We start from the raw sequence: 20,639 nt of genomic DNA on the forward strand, positions 1-20,639 counted from the left end.
TCAAGATGAGGACTGGAGAAGCATGCTGAGTGACTCAATGTTTGGGACATGAGTATTTGACCGGGGCTTTCAAAGTTCCTTGTGCCCCAAATAGGACTGGCCCTAAGAGCCATAATGTAGCTATTTCTTCTGGGGACAACTGGAAGTTTTGGCTGTGAATAGGGGGTGAGTACAATGGCCTAATCTTCAGGCAATACCTAACCTTCACCCCTGCACACCAGCCACTCGCTGGCCAGCTGGCTTTCTGATTTAGCTCATTGTTTTTCAAATTAACTTACACATGCAGACATGTGGTTTTCAGGTTTCAGTTTGTGGCAGAATAATTTATTGAGATATTGTGGAAACAGAGCCAGGAGTGCAGTTTCCAGGCTCTCGGCCTCACGTGGAAAGGTGCTGGCTCAGGTAGTAAACGGCCATCAGCTTTGGCTAGTTGGCCATCAGCTGTAACCAGTGAGCCATTGGCCACTAATATAACTGCTGTGGCTACACTAGCAGCAAATGGGGGGCTAGGAAGAAGACAGTGGCTGGCAAGAACGGACTGCAGTTGGCATGGTGGGTTGCGGGTTGCAGAGAAATGGAAGGCAGGTTGCAGATAGTGTGGCTCCTGTTTCCTGTGTCTCCAACCCTGCTGCCAGCGAGACTATAGTGGTATGACTCCCCTATCTATGGCTCCATGGGTGTTCCTTTTTGGCCTCATCGTGTCCTGCGTTCTTATGTGGGGCGAGGGACCAGAGACCCCGCGTGACTCCCTGTATGACAGATATTACTTGGTGTTGTGTTCTCAGTGTTTTCTCCTTGCTTTATTCCTAGACATTAGCCAGGCTCCTGGTATGCTCTTGCTTTTGCAGGATTGAGAGCAGAAGCAATCTCTCTGTCTGACATCTGAAAAAGCTGAAGTTTATTGAAGGGCAGAGAAGACTGGGAGCAGGGGCAGTGGGACACAGGCAATGCCTTTACAGGCAACAGGAAAGGAGAAAGAGAATGTGGTGGAGTTAGGAAAACCCACAGCAGTGGTACCCCTGGCAGTGCCAGGGAGGCGGGTGGACTCTGAGGGGAAGGCCCAACGTACACAGTCACCACAGTTCCTTCAGGCCTTGGGGTACTTGGCTTCTTGAGAGGGTTCTTTGCCCCCCAAATATGACCAAAAAGAAAAGCCCTGGACCTGAAGGACACTTTATTCCAGGGCAATAAAAGCGTCATTTAATCCATAGGCTTCTCATGGGCCTAATAATCTCCTACTGAAAAGTCAGAATCCTGGGGCCTACCCCAGAACTGATTGAACAGTAGCTCTGGGGAGGAGGTCAGATGTCCCCATAACAGATATTTCTGATATAGGACTCCTTTCAGAAACTTTGGAAAAGCTGAAGCAAAATCTGCAGTGCTCTCCTCATACCTGCAGGAGGGTCTTTTCCTTGCAAATAAACATAATAGAAAGTATCTTCGTAAAAATAAGCAATCCGAGTTCTTGGCACCTTTAAGGCCCAGCAACTCATATCCCTAGGAACAAAGCTGAGAAAATTTCCTCAGTCACTCACAGAACCCGTCACCCTGCCCTCACCCCTTTATTATGAAAAAATGTATAGCTGGTGAAAATTAAAGTAGACCCATCAATTGCATAGTCCATGCAAAACATTAGTCAATGACATACCACCCTGATGATTAATGCTGCTACGTGTAGGCATTAGAAATTTTCCCTCAAAGTGAGTTTTTATTTTGTACTCTTGCAAATGTTAACTATTAAATGGGACAGTATTTGGATGAATCAGTTGTGAACATGCCACTGTGCTTAACAGATGTGCATCCACACCTCTTCCCTCCATGGACACTTGGTGTATAATCTAAATACAGTCAGCATCCGGCTTTGTGGTTGCATCATCCTTATGTAACAACATTTATTTCCATGGAAGACATCATAATAATACACTGTCACCCCAGAGGTTACTCCTACGGCCTGTCAGGATCCATGAAGCTTCAGCCTAAATGGGTGGACCCACTGATGAGCTGTACCAGCGGTTAGCAAACTGGATAGAGCCGGAGGATCCAATCTGGCCCACCACCTGTTTTTGCATGGCCCATGAGCTACAAATGGTTTTCATAGTTTTTAATTGTTGGGAAAAAATGTTTTTAATATTTTTTAATATTTTGTGAACATCAACATTATACAAAATTAAAATTTCAGTGTCCATAGAAAGGGTTATTGGCACCCACTCACCCTTACTCATTTTTGTGTTTATTGTCTGTGGCAGATTGTAGGGACTGACAAATTGGATACCACCTGGTGTTTATTGCCTGTCACACTAAGACAGCGGACCTGAGTAGTTGGGATGGAGACCACATGGCCCACGAAACCAAAACTATTTACTCGGTGGCTCTATACAGAAAATCTTTACCAATGCCTGATCTATAAATTTGGAGTTTTCATCTTTTCAGGTGTATAAATGGGGAGATGATAACAACAGGGAATTTAATAAAGACCTTTGGGAAGTTTGGCTTTTTATTTATAGCAAGCATGGCAGTTTGTAGGTATGAGGTCGCTAGGTAAATAGGAGAGGCTTCCCTTTTGGTGTGTTAATATTTACTGTGTTTCCAATGGTATGGTGGTTACCAGAAGAAAAGCTGGGGGAGGTAGAAAAGGGCAAAGAGAGTCAAATATATGGTGATGGAAGGAGACTTGACTTCGGATGGTGAACACACAATGCAATATAGAGATGATATATTATAGAATTGTACACTTTAAACCTATATAATATTATTAATCAATGTCACCCCAATAAACTTAATAAAATTAAAAAACATATATTTGGTGTGTTTCCTTACACATTTTTTCATATGGATACATATTTCTTACCTAACTGACATTATACGATACATGCAGGTATATGTAGACTCTTTAAGTACAAAAGTATATCCCTCTTTTATTCATTCAATAATCATGAATGGTTTTCATGTCAATAAAAATTCTTTGAAAACATTGTTCAAACAACTGGATATATGAGAAGGAGCATCTTACATTCTCTATTGAGTAAGACAATAGCCATAAAAGACTAATCAGAAAAATCATTTTGTCCACTGAGCATCTCTTTCTTGGAGTAAGAGCCACAAGCAGCTGCCTACAGAGCTCAGGCAGGTAATGGACATGTGAGACGGTCAGCTCAAAGAAAAAGGCACTCTTCCACATTCTTTTGAAATGTATGGACTTCTCAGTGTATATTTCATTACCTTACTTTTTGTGGAGATGTATAAAAAATTCATGTTTCTTAGTTATAGGAAGCACAACAGCGAGATGATAAATGGCAACTGAAAACTGAGCTTTGTAACAGTGAAGACAATAGGGAGTCACAGGGATTGTGACCCACCGGGTACCATATCCCCCACACTAAAGCACAGATGCCATGTGGGAACAGCCAGCATTTCTAGATTATGCAGCATGAGCAAGAGTATTACCAAAAAGAGTTGAGCATGTTCTTTTTCGTAAAATCTCTATTTTTAAATGCTGGGAACAATTATCTTTTCATTAGACACCATATTGGCTGAATCTATGGACCAACAATTTACAACTTCTTATAATCTCTGGCAGCAAGGTCCAGCCACCAGATCTCTATGTCTAAGGACCCATTAGCCTGACCAATCAGCCAGATTTGCCCAAGACAGTTCTTGTTCTAGCACTGAAAGTCCCAGCGTTCAGGAGACTACTTGAGTCCTGGGCAAATCTAGAAGGTTAGTCACCTCAGTCAATTTCACCTGACTCTGATTTTTTTTTTTTTAAATTTGATACATACACACACACACACACACACACACACACACACACACACACAATTTGTTTGCAAACTTATGATGAATGATTGGCTTTTTTAGTTTTTTTCTTCTTTTTTACTTTTCTTTCTACTTAGCAGCTTTGGTTTCTGATAAACAGATCAGGATGTTGAAAGATCTGGATTGGTCACAGATGTTCCATTCCATTTCTGGATCCATTTTATCAGCTGCACCTGCAAGTTACATTGACTAGCAAATGGCAAAACCAATAATGAAACTCGATAGCACATCAAGAAACTGACAGCAGACACTGATAGCGTTCTCTTAATGAATAATCTATCCCAGGTCAGGCATTAAAAAAAAAAAAAAGGATTATAAGAGCAATAGAATTACCTAACATCTGTTCTATCTATTATAGGTTGAGCTGAATTAGGATACTAAACAGCTAACAAGGGTGGCTCCACTGCCATGGAGCCAATGAAATGCTTGGAGATGCAAGAGAATCTGCCCTTCTTACAAAGAGATACCCTTGTTCAGTTGATGGTTTTGTCCCACCAATCGCTTTTATGATGGGTACTGGGTCCACCTTGCTCTATCCCCACTCCAGGCCCCTTTAAGTGTGCTGAGGCTAAAAAGCTAAAACTGCATTTCCCAGGAATGGTTTGCAGTGCTGTTCTATATGTGATTTAGGTACCTCCTATTAGATGCACTCATACATGACTGGCTCAGAACTGAGTCACGTGGCAGGACAGGCAGCACACAGGGCATTCGCTTTGCTGGTGTAGATGAGAGCAGAGAGGTGGGGACCTGCACCCGGCATCATCCTGATGCGATAGCTTCCTGATCAGTGTAGAAGCAACGGTCCCCCCTTATGACCTGATTCTACAGTGGGCTTGAGGCTCATTCCTGGTAACAAATCCTAGATCTCCTCCTCTCATCTCCTAGCAGTTTGGAAATTATCAATAGTCCTTAGTAAATACCATTCTACTTATGGTAGTCAGAAAAAATTTTACTCTTTTCCATAGGAATCCTGATTAATATATTGAATTGCCCATTTTAAGTTTTCTTGAAGGCTATCACATTAAAAATTATTAAAACTAGAGAAATGGATAGTACTACATTTCTTGTGAAATTCCCTACAGTCCATGGGAAGAGGACGAAGAAAGGAAAAGGTTAAAATCGTTCAAAATAATAAAGCCTGGATTATTGGATCATCAGTGGCCATTTCACATTTTCTGATTTTTCTACCTAAGGATTATTGGTTTCATGTCCATCTTCCCTCCTAGACTGTAAACTCCTTGAGAACAGAGGGCCACATTTATTTAGTCAACACTATGTGTGATACCTAGCATAGTTCTGGCTTATAGTAGACGCTGGATAAACATTATGTGACTGTCTAAAGAGATAGGGGCAGTTAATGAACATTTCAAGGTAGGATGTGTATCTGTTCAGTAATATTAACAGTTACCATTTATCAAGCACTGCTAAGAGAATGGTTTTATGCTAGTCTATATATATATATATATATATATATATATATATATATATATATATATATATATATATATATATATCTTATTTCACCATTCTATGGAGTAGGTTTTATTACCTTCGTTTTACACATAAAGAAATTGAGTCTCAAAACAGGTCAAGTAAGAATCATAGTTAGTAATTGTGTTTTTATTTAAACCCAAAAATTCTGATTTCAAAGCCCAGGGTTTGGTTTCTATTACACCCACACATTCAGTTTGAGGGACTCAGTGTCTTTTGAGGCAGCTACGAATCTCTTCACAGTGGCTCAATTGTATAGGAAACCCAGAGCTTCTACAATACCTTCTTCAGTCCATAGGAAATCATTTTCAAAGGATTTCTGGTATTTGGCTGCATCTGTATATGGAAATACTCCTTCATGTAGGGGGCTTCTCCTTTCCACTCATAGGGTCATACCTGGAAGTGGGGAGATCTACCCACACATGTTCTACTACAGGCTGAGTCTCTACTCTCAGAATGCCTTTATGATTCTGCCAACAAAATTCTGAGGACACCCACACTAATTTTCTGTGCAGGAGTTCTTTCTGTGCAGGAGAGAAAACTTATTTTGCCCAAGGTTTATTTCCATAGCACAGTCATATTCACTTTGAGACTGCTTATGGACTCAAAAACCCCTTTTGGGAAGGGAATAAGATGTACAAATTGCCAGTTATAAAAACAGTCACAGGGATGTAAAGTACAGCATAGTCAATGATATTATAATAACTACAAGAATGTATGGTGTCAGGTGGGTACTAGATTTATTGGGGAGATCGCTTTGTAAGTTATATAAATGTCTAATCACTATGCTGTACACCTGAAACTAATATAATATTGTATGTCAACTGTAATTGAAGAATTGAAAAAAAAAAAAAAAAACCTCTTAAAAGCCAGGGTGACACAGAAGGAACTTGGTTTGTTCTGTCATACTTTATTATTCATTCATATATTCATGCATGTATTCAACAAACATGTATATAGCCTTGACTCCCTGTAAGACACTGTCAGGAGCTCCATTTAAATGTAATAGTTTTATCTCTCCAGTCACCACAGTAAAACGAGGAAGGTTGAAACACGCTGTTTTGTAGTAAACATTTTAAGTGTTTCCATCTTTGGAACCTTAAATCCTGCTTGTATGACTATAAGAAGCAGTTCCTTTCTTGTAGAAACATTTGGACGAAGCTTAGTCATAAAAATACGTGTACCTTGAACTTGAATGTGACTCATCATCTCCCAGCTTGATATAAAGTGTCCCATGGCTACATATCAAGTCACACCAGTTCAGAAACATGCCCATGACGTCCAACACAAAATCTAATATTTCGAATGTAATATATTGTCTCTGCTTTCTGAGATTTCTTAGATCCTTAGATCCCATTATATTAACAAAGGTTTGCTTCTCTCCTGGTCCGCTCAGCAGCGTGCAGGCACTGATATAAAAAAAAAAAAGCCCAACTCCAGCAGATTTTAAATGAGATATTTTTGCTGGAACCACTTTAAACGAAGAACAATTTTCCCTGACCTTTTCGCCCAGCTGTCCTCCTGAGAGGGTAACGTGGACACCAGCTGATGATTCATTATGGATTTGAGTCCAGGTGTAGAATACACTCAAGCAAGGGATCGAGGCTCATTATAGTTATACCTGCAAGGAAAAGTTACTGCAGTTCAAGGTCTATTAGAAAGATTACAACTTGCCCATAAAAATTTTGCTTTGGGCTGAACTATGGCGTATGAGTTTCTAGTCCGTAAGTACCTTAAAATCAGAAAACTCAATTAGGTACTCCTAAATTAAACGGCTGTTAATTGGCAGAGAATTGAGTTTTGATGTTTTAAAACTTCTTGCCAAAAGCTTCAGAGACATTTTAATGTTTAACCATATAGTGAAAATATAGCATAGCAATTAGAGTAAGAAATCTGAGAAGTCAATTTATATTCGGCTTCCTGCCACTCCCCTCCCACCTCCCTAACTATGGGAGCCATTTCTTAAATACTTCTGCCCTGGTATTTCTCTAAATGAAAAACTGCAATATTTACCCTTTCCCAGAAGGTGTCAGGGAGCCAACTTAAAGACTCAAATCCTCTTTTCAACTTCAAGCACCTTTCCAAGGAAGGAGGCCATCACAAAGTCTTCCATCTCTCAGGTCCTCAGTGATCACGGAGCATAGACCTACCCAACCATTCAGGAAACAGGAAGTCAGCTGCCAAGCTACTCTTACTGCTGTCTGCCTGCAGCAGAAAAAGGATTTCACCTTTTGCTAATTCCCAGCAGAGAGGGGTCTGTGCCTCAGAGAGAATAACGGATTTAATCATTTTACCGACCCAGGTTTGAAACCTAACTCCCACTTTCTGACTGAATGGTCCTTTTTCTTGTTGGTGAAGTCAGGGTTGCTAGTTCTGAGCAATGACGTAAAGTGCCCAGTGCATGGTGGACAATCAAAGGCAACTGCAACAGGAAACATCAAGTGAAAGAGACTAAACCTGTAACAATCCACTGGCCAGCCTTGCAGGTAGGTCTCCCTGCCAGCCTTGGGGAGGCCTCCCATTCCAGGAAAATCAAGTCCATACAGGCAGGAGGGTTTCTCTCACCGTCATGCAGAGAAGCAAATGGAGTAATTTGGATTGGGAAAATATATTCAGACATTGCTTTGGAGAAGATGCTCCAGGAATGAAGGGTATTTTTCATATCCTGGGAAGATCATATTAGGATTTCTCCAAAAGAAAGCATGACTTTCTTTTTCTTATATAGTTTTCCTAATGAGTTCTAATATAACTTTGCTTATTTAATGGGAATACAATGTGCAATTCTGTATTTCTTAATAATACTCTAAGGAGCAATGATAGTGAAAGCTCAGAAAGCTTATTAAGACTAATACCCAAATGTGGTTAAATGCATTAAAAAGCCTTAGTAAAGAATATGCACTATTGATCCCACTCACAGTCTTGGCTTTTGAAGAGGGTCCATTAAGGCACAGCATGTTATTAATGCAAACTAGTCCCCAGTGCATAGGTCTCCTCCATCTTGAAATGAGGTGGCATGAAACTGAAGCAGAAAACGTCTGGAAATTGCTGAATAATTACAGTCTTTTTTCTATCTATGTTTTATTTAATTTACCTACATAGAATTTTCAATACTTATTGTCTCATGTGCAAACAACAGTTTGCAAATTGGTTAAAGGATATAATAAAATATATTTTTCATATATCGCAAAACAATTACTTTGTCTTCCTTCCTAGGGGCCCAATGAGGACAAATAATAGACTCTAGGACAATTTAGATGCAAATAAAGTTTATATTACTGAATCCTCATGATCCAACATTTTATTTATCAAGAAAACTTCTAGACTATTCATCTATATAAGAAACAACCTCTCCCTCTAATTATAATTTTATTCCCTGATGAGCAGCCCATCAAAAATGTTTTCAAGCATTTTCTGCTAGAGATGACAAAGGTTTTTGTTTTTTTTCTTCAGTAGATTTTAAAAATTGAGGTGAAATTCACATGATATAAACTTAGGCCATTGCATTGTGTACAGATCAGTGGCAATTCATAGATTGACAATGTTATCCAATACCACCTCTATTAAGTTCCAAAACATTTTCATCACCCCCAAAGAAAACCCTGTATACATTGAGCAGTTATGCCCTATCCCTTCACCGCATTCCTCTCCCCAACCCTTGATGACCACCAAGGTTTCATCACTTCAAAGTTGCTTACAGACAATTAGAGGAAGAACTTTCTGTCTTTACCATAGAAATGGTAGTAGTGACCTGGGCACTTGATAAATATGGAGATTCCTGGGCCTCTGCCCAAAGATATCCAATACAATCCATACTGCATATCAGCCTAGGGGCCATTTCTCCAGACCTCTGAACACACTAGGGAGCGTTCTCTCTACCCCTAATACATACCTTCAGCCTAATAGGGTAATGGAACTGTGAAGAGAACGCCCTTGTGAGAAGTTTCTTCTGGTGGAAATGGCAAGACAGGGTGCAGGAGAGAGTCAGGTTGGACCAGGGGAGGGTTTGGAGGATGGTGCAGTAGTGTATATGCTGGAGTACAGATGTGTGCAATTAAGAAGCTTCTGTTGGAGTGTCATACTGAGAAGGAACAAAAGTGGGAAGATGGGAGGGAGGAAATGAGGGAGAGAGGAAAGGAAAGAAGGAAGGGAGTAAGGAAGGAAGGGAGGGATGACATTCAAGGTATCTGTGATCAACTTTTGGCAGAAGGAGAGCTGCTTGCTCATTTTTTTTCAGGGAGAAAGGAGAAGGCAGGTACAAATGCAGGCAGTTTGTGGATATGGTGGAGGGGAGGTAAGGTGCTTCTTGACTGATGTGTTCAGCTTTCTCTCCACAGCATAATACATGATTCATTGCTGAGAGTGGGTGCTCGGCGTGTGGGAGTGTATGTAGTTCTTTAGAGGAGAATGGAAAAGGCATGAAGTTGCAGAGAATGAGAGCAAGCTTCCTAGAGAAGCTGAGCAAGTTTGCAAGGCAGTGCTGAGGGCGCAGCTGAGGTTGTAATCACGAATGTGCAGTACTTCCAGTTCTGCTGGTTGTGGGATTTTCTTAGTAGGCCCACCTCCTCAGTACAGTCAAAGCAAAGCAGATGTGGAAACTCATCTTTGGTTCTGGGTCACCAAGAAGAGAGCAGACTAAAGGCGTGGAGGTATTTGTAAAAGAAAACTCAGACTCTCTCAAGAATACATTAAACTTAACAGAGAAAAGCTTTCATCGTGGGTGAAAATGACAGGAGCTGATTGTTTTCCCCATCCTCACCTGTAGCTCGTCTCTATTCCATTCCCTGCCCAGCTTCATGACAAATATTCCTTTCCCACAGTGCACATTTTTAATGGCCTTTTTAAAATACACTTATCATGAAAAGATAATTCACATAAGAACTAATGTGATCTGATAACCAAACTGCAAAAATAGTTGCAGCATCACTAGCAAAGAAATTAATATGTATCTGTTAAACTACAACTAGCTTTATTTGTTTCTTATAAGGAAGACGTGTTGCATTTATATGTCCAGACTCCTTCTCACCCATTTTATAACCAAATCCTCTTCCCCTACCCATGTACAGGAGGGACTTCCATTTCCCTTGATTAAGGTTTCCATATGGAGAGACTTTCGTCAGGGATACCCCGGACCTTCTTCCCACATCCGGTCCTCCCTAAGCAGGGGAATGAGTGATTTATCTGAAAAAACTGAGCTTTCCCACTTCAGACTCTTTTTCTCTTGCCTGTTTTTATGAGCCAACCTCTCTACAAACTGTACATGTCCTAGTCTGTTCTCTGTCTTATGCAAGGGGCCTGCTCCTGGGGGAGACCAGGAGTACAAAGCTGCATCCCGTGACTAAGCAGGCAAATCTGTTTAACTCAGGGCTGAAGAATTAGCAAATCCACCTGCTGTGGAACCATATTTTCTAGGTTTACCAGTAATAAAGCTGATCTTTTGGTTTTTTTTTTGTTTTTTAATCCCCTAAAGTTCTATTGCTTATTGCCCAGGACAGAGCTCAGAGCTTGCCAAGATTTCTCAGTTTGTGGCGCCCTTGGTGTCTCAGTAATTTCGTCCTGGTGCTCCTAGGCCCAGGGAGACACCTAACAATTCTGTTTATTAAGGAGTTAAGGTCCAAATAACTTAATAAGTACTTATATCCAAACAATTTACTAGCCGTTTGAAAAAAATGTGTAATTTGAGAGAAGAAATAATAGCTATTTTATTCTAAAACAGTCACAATTACTTACCAATAGGGTATGTGTACCTGTTGGGCCCTATGCAGTTTCTGAAATCAGACTATACAACACCACCCTCATTTCCTGTTCCACTTTGACTTTCATGAGGGACTTAGTTTTGATCACAGCAATTAGCAAAAAACCAGCTTCAAAACGATATGATGTCATCAAAGAAATGTAATGTGATCTCATTTTGAGACTGTGAGCTACCTTGAGCTAATAGTTCATGTGCTATCCAACAGATGTTGAATATCTGTTTCCCCCTGAAAGAAATTTTTTTAGTGGAATCCAGGGGTTCATGACCCTTTATACTGTAGGACAACCTCTCTTTATGAACACGTTGTATTCCAAAAGTTTGTTTGCTTCAGGCTGTTTGAAATTAAAAAATATATTTTTCAATAGAAATTATATTGAATTACAATAAGGTCATTACAGTGAGGTCATCCCCAGGCCAAGCCAGGCCAAATGCATACTAGAGTAAGACTAATGCTGTACAAACCTCTGAACATTCAGGTATATGAGTCAATTAGAACAAATGGCTGAGGACATCTCAGATTTTGTTTTAATTCTCTGCACATCTATATTCCACAAAAACTTAAGAGCAAGCTTAAGTAGCTCTATTATGTGCCCATGTTAGCATCCGTGTATGTTAAAATAAATACACAGAAAAGACTAAATTTGTTCTTCATGTGGTTGACATATACCTGAAAATGCCTCCCCACTATGCCACTGCATTATTTAGAAGGTAATACCATAAATTCATGCCTAAAGTTCTATTGCTTATTGCGCAGGACAGAGCTCAGAGCTTGCCGAGATTTCTCAGTTTGTGGCGCCCTTGGTGTCTCAGTAATTTCGTCCTGGTGCTCCTAGGCCCAGGGAGACACCTAACAATTCTGTTTATTAAGGAGTTAAGGTCCAAATAACTTAATAAGTACTTATATCCAAACAATTTACTAGCTGTTTGAAAAAAACTACACACTTGCGTAGTGGAACACTTGCTTAAATGCTCTTGTAGAAACTAGATCCTTTTTTTTTTTTTTTTTTTTTTGGTGGATCAGATCTATTGTTTTTTAACTGAATACCAATTTGATCAATGTTCCATTACAATATTCAAATGAAACATTTTCTAGTCTAAGTTTTCCAGTATAAATATAACTATCCAGCACTCATTTCTGCATTGTCAAAAACTCAGAGAAGTTACTATATGACAAACTATTAGCATAACTCATTTAATGTTTGAACTTGCCTTAGACTAAGATGTTCAAGCTTACAGACACTGTAATGAGAAAGGTCAATAGCTATAGATCACTTTTTCTAGGGGGTACAGTACGAGACATCTTCCAGACTTATTCTCATTTAATTCTCACAAGTCTGGGAAGTAGGTATTATGTTCAAAACTTTACATACACTATAACTTCTTAGGAAGATTAAACAATATTTCACAGTTACCAAAATAATATTTTTTTAACTGGCAAGTAATTTGAAGTTGTTATTATAAAGCTGTTAGGGTGAACCAGATATTTTACATTTGCTGAAGTCCATGAAGGTTAGAGTTTTGATGCACTTAATTTGTTTAAACTATTCAAGTTCTTTGGTTACAAAAAATAAAAACATATTCTGGTTAACTCAAGTAAAAAATGAAACATATTGAAAGGGAGTAGCTCCTAGAACCAAGAGTAAACCACTATAGTAGATCATTGGAAGAATGAGATATACAAAAATTCCCATCACCTAGATAACAGGAATTAATGGACCAGTTTCTTCAGGAAAACACTATAGATGATCATCTCTGGTCACTTCCTGTTGGTAAGGCTCAAAATTTGAGTTTTTGGGAAGTTGACTCTAATTGGACCAGTTTGGGTCACATGCTTTAATATTTTTCAGGGAGAGGCAAGGATCTTATTATTCGACCAAACTAGGGGAAGAGGTGTTCCCTAATGGAAAAAGAATGTGTTATTTTTCAGAAAATGGAGAAAAGGATGCTGGACTGGAAAGACATGAGATGTCTATAACAGTACATGACAGAGCTGGGATTCAAACCTCAAACTGTTCCAAATCCTTTACTTTTAACCATCTTCCTCTTTTCTTTCTCAATAACTCATTAGCAAAAAAATAAAAAAATTAAAAAGTCCCAGTGGAGTGAATATATGGTAATTATTGCATAGGGCTTGGCACTACTATGTACAAATTCATTGATAATACAAGCACTCACGGAAAGGTCTTCAGGGGCCCAATGGCAGGGCTTGCTGATGGTTTTCACATCTTGTCTGTTGGTCTCCATTGTGCTATGACCTGCTTGTTAGGAAGCAATGTTAGCAGCCAGGCTGGTCTAATCAACCAAATCTGGTATCACTGAGTTGTTTCAATTGTCAGTTCAATTGTGGAAGTGTGTACTTTCGATTTCCAGCAGGCTGATGTCAGAAAGCTAACATTATTGCTGTTCTTAATGTCATCCAGCAGTTTCATTCCTGGTTTACTTTTTCAGTGTCAGCTCTGGGGAACAAAATATCAGCTTATATTTTAAATTTTCCAAGTGCTTTTTTGGAGTAAAGACTTATTTTTCTACAAAATTTCCATGGTGTTTATGAATGTATAAAGAGAAGGCTTAGGTTGTAAAATTTTGCTTTTTACATTAAACATGTATTTTAAATTGTAAAGTAGCCATCTGAAAGTCCCTTTGATATTTTTCAATTCTCACCATTCAATATCTTTGTTCTATGAAGCTACAACATAGGTATATTATTTTGAGATGCCTGAAGGCTTTACTGGAACTATGAAACCAGGCTTCTTCTTTTTTTTCTTAAAATGTTGTATGTGTTTTAGTCTAACTTGGTCCTGGTGAGTAAAATCAAGTAACTAAGTGTTAGCAGAGGGAAGGAAGAAAGGAAGGAAGGAAGGAAGGAAGGAAGGAAGGAAGGAAGGAAGGAAGGAAAGAAGGAAGGCAGGCAGGAAGAGAGGAAGATGAATTATTCTTCACTACCATTTATTGAGTCTGTAGGACATGCAAGGGTACATGTCTATACACAGAGTTTCAATTAATGGCAAGATAATTACTGCTAAAAATGACAGGATAAAGGGAAATAAAAAATCATGGCATTGCCCCAACAATGGACTCTGGCTGTGCTATACTGAAGAATTTAATAAGAACCCATTCACTATTTTTAAAAGGACTCCTGAAGTTTCAGTTAGACTTATTGAGCAGAGGGGCTAAGAGCGTTGCTCTAGATCTAGATTATGGGAGTTCCAATCCCAACTTTACCATTTAATAGCTATGTGATCAAAATCAAATAATGCCATATTACTTCTCTGGGCCTCAGTTTCCTCAAATGCAAAATGAGGGTGTGTGTGTGTATGTGTGTGAGAGATAGAGAGAGAGAGAGAGAGAGAGAGAGAGAGAGAGAGAATACTTCTAAGGTACGTAGAATGGTGCCTATGAAACCATGAAAATTATCTTGTAGAAACAATACCTAGTGACATATGGAAATGTTTGCTATAAGACAGTATATACAGCAAGAGTATGAGTCTAATTTTATTTTTTATGTTACATATTGATATAGATATAAATTCACTAACAAAAGAAGCATATGTAATATGTCAATGATCGTTATCTCTGAGTGGTAGGGTTATCTTTGAGTAATAGGATTATGAGTGCTATTTACTTAATTCATTTTCCAAATGAATAAAGTAAATTTTTATTTTCCAAATTTTATCAAATGGACCTGACTGATTGTATAATCAGGAAAAAAAGTCACTATAAGTATAATCACTGTTTTTTGTTTTGTTTTGTTTTTCCAGTGGTTTTCTTTAAATAGAAAAGATAAAATCAAGTAGAAAAAGAACTTTCCATTTTGATGGTTAAGATAAAACTTTTTTTAAAAAAACTGGCCAGGTCACAGAAGAGTTAAAAAATCTGAGGTTCAGTCCAGGGTACTTGAAGGGAAAGGAAAGTAATGTGGAATTCAGATTCAAGTGTATGTTTAGATATTAACTGGAAAGCAGTGACTGTGTGACTTTACGTAAGCAATTTAACATCTATGACCTTCAATTCCCCATTTATAAATTAAGTCTTGTTGATGCCTGTTGTGGAGAATAGATGAAGTATATAAAGAGTCAGGCACATGGTACACATTCAATAATGATACCTTTATCTTACAAAGTGGTCAGTTTATCATCTTTATTACTCATTAAATAAAAAACAATAAGAATAGTTTTAGGTAGCTTCCTGTCATAAACTGGAATTTAAGTAATCTCATGAATGTAATAAATAACTCAATAATCCATATTCCTTTTATAGTGTTTGAGTCCAAAAGGCAAGAGTGGGTTCCATTTTTTTAAGAGACTATTTCTCCATGATCTTCATTGTAACTATTATCTATGTGATTTAAAAATAAAAAAGAAGAATGATGAGCAAACTCTCAATTTATTTAGAAAAAGAATGATTTAGTTTTCTATTTTTAATAAATAGTAATTGTATTATTTACTATGGGTCTCTATGCAACTCACCTTGATATATCAAACATTGTTTTCATTATTTTTGTGTTTCATGTCTAGTTAATCTCATGGTCAAATAGTCTCTAAATAAATGAAGGGTGGGGAAGTTAAAGAAAAAAGTGACTCTATCATTACCTGGTCCCAAACCTCATTACTCTCAAAAGCTGTGCTTCTCAAATTTTAAAGCATTTATGCATCTTTTGGGCATCTGACTCAGTGGGTCTAGAATAGGGTCTGTGATTCTACATTTCTGACAAGCTCCCAGGAGATGCTGATGCTACTGATCCATGGACCATTCTTTTAGCAGCTGACTCTGAAAGGGCTCTAGGCATAACACTGTGTCTGGTCTAAATGATTCTATATTACAGGGGACATAAATTGAGGAAAACAAAAGTTTCTCATGATTTCAGTATCCCAACCGCCCACCCAATACACTTTTTTAAATATTTCTAAGTTTCCTTTCATTTTGTTCCCACTGATTTGCTCTCTAAAATCCACCTCCATCTGGTAAGTTGCTACTTATCCTCTAACGTTCATCTCTGAAGCTAGATCTTCTGGGGCTAGACCCACCCAGTGCCTGGTGGTAGCCAGGTCCCTGAACAAATCACTGTAAGCTGAAGGGGATGTTTCTGCTTCCACTGACTCCTCTGCTTATCCTCATTTGCCTCACCTGCTCAGCACCCATCAAAGGGCACTTGAGAGACCCTTGTGTTGGCAGAATGCCCTCTCAAGCACACTTCTCCCAATCAGGCATTCCCTCAGACTCTGAAGTTCTTCAGGGCGCTGTAATCCACCTGGCCAAGGGCAGTCAGTGTCTTTTTTACCCTTGAACTTCTGTATAGTCTTTTGAGTTCCTTGAGGTGAAGATACCTATAAAAATACAAGGTGATATACAAGTATCCAAATAACACAGTAGCATTTAATAATAAAAGCTGTTTTCTTTATAACATAAAAATATTTCTGTGACTGAACCTCCTTTCTATCTGGCAAGGGCAAATTCAAACTTTCTGGCATAGATGGGCCAGGAAGGTAAAATAAGTAAGTGAAGTTGATCAGTTAGGGTCAGCATCCTGGCAAGCCATTGACTCATCTGAGCAGGGCAGCATCCAGCCACCCACCCACATGGGAATGCCACCCAGGGTTGCCAGATTGCTCAGATGCCAGAAATCCAGATTTTTATATGAAATCTCTCACTTCAACAAATCCAATTTTTGGTTGTTGTTGTTTAAATACTGTGAAAGCCAAACCAAACAAATCTATGGGCCAGATGCATCTGGTTGAGAGAAGACAGAGAGTAACCTGATTTTTGGCATTTGATTTAAAGTAACTCCACTTTTAAAATAATTTTCACTTCTAGCCTGTTGAAATCAGAGACGAGCATGAAGCTTACTAGTGCTTGACACTGTACTCAGCCATGGCTTCCCTCTTAAGCTAAGAGTGGGCAATAATGTCAAGTCTTGCTTAAGAGACTTAGCCCCCATACTTATAAACTTACATACATAACCAGAAACACCCAGAAGCATCTGGAAAGTCTGGTTCTTATGTCTGCATCAACTATTAGAGTATTGGTTTCCCTGGCCTGCTTTCCAGAAAATAGCTGCCAGGTAACATGAGGATGCAGGAGGGCTGGGTGAGCACATCTATTTCTGACCAAAGTTTATATGGACAGAACAGCATCTGATTCTGATTCTCACGGTACAGCAACTTCTCAAGTCTGGCAGGTGATGTGAAAAGTTCTAGATATTTAGGCTTAGAATGTCAAAAGAAATCTATGAAACTTACCCAGGTTGAACAGCATGTGGGCAAGGAGAAAAGTAGTGGGAATGTCAACAATACACATACATCATATTTAACTGACAGTATTCTGCAAATCAAATGACTCCACCTATAAGAACATTATACTCATGGTGTCAAAAGTATTATTTTTATTGCTTCTGTTTTTGTGTTTTCCCCTCTATTTTTAACTTCACTTTTCAAATGGAAAAAAATACCACCAAGTTACCTGAAATAATGATTTTATGTCTTATACACCTTGGAGACTTCCTTGCAACTCAATAGAATTTCAATAAATATTTGTCAATTGAACAAATGTATGAATACATTATTTTGAATCACAGACACTAGATCAATTACTTTTTTTACACTGCCCTACGTACTAGGCAACAGTTCGAGATGCAGAATACTGCTGGTTAATATGATATACATGTATTGTCGACATACTCACTACTTTAATCCTTGCCCACATGCTGTTCAACCTGGGCAAGTTTCATAGATTTCTTTTGGCATTCTAAGCCTAAATATCTAGAACTTTTCACATCACCTGCCAGACTTGAGAAGTTGCTGTACCATGAGAATCAGAATCAGATGCTGCACTGTCCATATAAACTTTGTACAAAACAGTAAATAAGTAACAGTTAATAAGCAAGAGGCTTACAAGGTCCTTCTGATCACTAATGGACAATGCAAAATTTCCAGTGTAACAATATGTTCTCATGGCATTATGAGAACATACAATGGAATTAATCTATTCCAGGATATCTGTGAATGCTTCCTTGGGGAAGAGATAAAAGATGTATAGTGCTGTTCATTAGAAAAGAAGGGTAGAAAGAACATTCTGAGACAGGGGTCAGCAAATTATGGCCCATGGGCCAAATCAAGCCCTTCACATGATTTATACATAAAATTTGATTGGATCACAGCTATACCCACTCATTTATGTATTGTTTATGGCTACCTTTGAGCCAAGATGGCTGATTCAAGTAGTCAGGACAGAAACCATAGGGTTTGCAAAGTCTGAAATATTTACTATCTGGACCTTTATAGAAAATAATTTATTGACATTTGTTCCAGGCAGAAGGAATGGGATATGCAAAAGTTCTGTGGCCAGAGAGAGGACAAAGAGTAGGAACAACTGAGAAGGCCTATGTAATCAAAGTTGGGAGCATAAGGTAAAAAGATGGCAAGAGATGGTAAATATGGTAAAAGTTGAAGGTAGAAAGGTAGGCAGGCTTAAACCATATAGAATCTGTAAGCTACATTAAGGAGTTTTAGTTTATCCTTGAAGCAATCTAGTATTTCAGGCATGATGGGAACAGTAAGGAGGAAGCAGAGTTGACATGATTATCTCATAGGGGGAGACAACTGAAGCCACACTGCGAAAAATGTATTGAAGGAAAGCAAAATGGATTCAAACACACCACTTAGGAGACTCTTAATTGAGATTAATGTTTTGGGGTAGAAAAACTGCTCTAGCAATCCCAACATTTCAATGACTTACCATAATAAAGGAGAATTCTATGCTCATGTCACAGCACCATATATGTTGGTGGTTGACTCTCCCTCCTCTAGGCCATAAGAATTCTCTCTGTTCACCTAGCAGCATGTGTGGGAAGAGGGCCAGGTTGTAGTGGGTAGGCTTACATGCACCAGGCCGGGAAGGGACACACATCACTTCCACTTACATCCTTCAACAAAACTCAGTCACATGACCACATCTAATTGCCAGGGATGGTGGACAAACTATATGTCCAGGAAGAAGAGAAGAGCCTGAGTATTGATGAGCATTGCCATCTCTGCCAAAGCTGAGTCTATGTTGTGTAAACAATAAATAGCAATGGAGGAGACTATCTCATTGAACTTCCCTGGGAGATTCAGTGCATGAACAGCAATGGTACCTCACAATGCTATTTCTTCTTCCCAGGCTAGCACAGGGTCACAAGCCAACTAGTCAGTCACAACAGAGCTTATGTTCACAGTCCCATCATTCTCCTCCCATCATTCTTCTCCACTTCATTTCAATTCTCAAAGCCCACTGTGGGGGAGGGGTATGGAAGGAGGGGGCTCCTCTTTCCCCAAATCAGATCAGTTAAACTCATTCTCAGCAGAAATACTGGGGCCCTGAGGAAGCCACTGATATTAAACAGTAGAGTCTTTGCAGGGAAAAATAGTGGCTCCTGGCCTATTGACAACTATGAAAAATGATCAATATTGCTGCTAATTTTAAAAAGCAAATATTCACAGTAGAGCTGCTTCATTATAACATGGTTCATTGATACTATGCATATATTCTGAGACCAAACAAATATATATATTACAGTAAATGATACAAATATGGGCTTGATAGTATAATTTTAGCTTCAAGTAGTATTTTTAAATTGCAGGTCACTATCAACTAGTGGGTCACAAATCAACTTAGTGAATTATAGAACATTGGCTCATAGATAAATTGATGCTCTTGTTACTAAATGCCAATCTTAAAGTGGAGTTTCTGGGTAGATTTTTTATCAATAGATAATCTACCCATTACCTCAATTGATCTGCTCTAATTTTTATGTTTGTTAGGATCAATGCTGTGTTTTTCAAGATGAACACTTAGTGACATTCATCTTATTCACTCAGAAAATAAAAGGAACATATTCTATGTATAATCAACAACTATATTCAGTGAAAGCTAACTCCCAAATCTAAAAATAAAGGAAGAACGAAAAAACAACCCTCAAAAGAAAATCAATTGAAAAGAAACTTAACAAGAGGACACAAACCAGTGGGAAAAATTCTATTTCCTTTTCTATGTACAGTGACCAGACCATTATCAGAAATTAAAAGGCCAGAGCTGCCATTTCTGTACCTGAGTAACAGTTTCCAAATAATATCCTTATGACAGTCAATTGTTTAGGGGGAAACGAAACAAATAGCTATTCAGTTAAATATCATCTATTCCTTATCTTTAACACACACACACACACACACACACACACACACACACACGCACACAGCATACAGGTACCCATAAATGATTAAAGCTAAGCAACCAGAGACTTGATCTGGCCAGTCCTTCCTGGAATCCAATTCACTTATCAGCCCACCAAGGTCATAAGAGTTATCAAACATTTTGCTTGTGTGTTAAGTAATTAGAATAAATATTAAGTAGCTATTTAACCAAGATATCATTAGGGAACATGTCTCTCTTTTGTTTCATCATTATTCCTCCAAAACAGAGGAAGAAAGTGTGGACATTACTGTATGAAGTGTCTAGTTTGCAAAGCATGGCAGAAGTAAGCCTGATAACTTGATATATATTTTTCTAGTATGTCATAGGCGATACACTGCAATTTGGGGGCTGGAAG

General features: G+C 38.6%; 1 long non-coding RNA gene across 1 annotated transcript in view; it reads right to left on the reverse strand.

The window, feature by feature from the left end:
• Positions 1 to 5,498: 5,498 nt before the first annotated feature.
• The window catches only part of LOC109447988 (uncharacterized), a 52,165-nt gene continuing 37,024 nt past the window's right edge, over positions 5,499 to 20,639 (reverse strand). Inside the window, exons 3-6 of the long non-coding RNA XR_002137450.3 lie at positions 16,184 to 16,383; positions 13,235 to 13,515; positions 7,321 to 7,453; positions 5,499 to 6,928 (exon numbers count right to left, since the gene is read on the reverse strand). This is a non-coding gene — a long non-coding RNA (uncharacterized LOC109447988). The remainder of the gene's footprint in view (positions 6,929 to 7,320; positions 7,454 to 13,234; positions 13,516 to 16,183; positions 16,384 to 20,639) is intronic.

Source organism: Rhinolophus sinicus, chromosome 2 (genome assembly GCF_057876585.1).
Source record: "Rhinolophus sinicus isolate RSI-liver-muscle chromosome 2, RSI-T2T, whole genome shotgun sequence".
In the NCBI taxonomy this organism is placed as follows: Eukaryota; Metazoa; Chordata; class Mammalia; order Chiroptera; family Rhinolophidae; genus Rhinolophus; species Rhinolophus sinicus.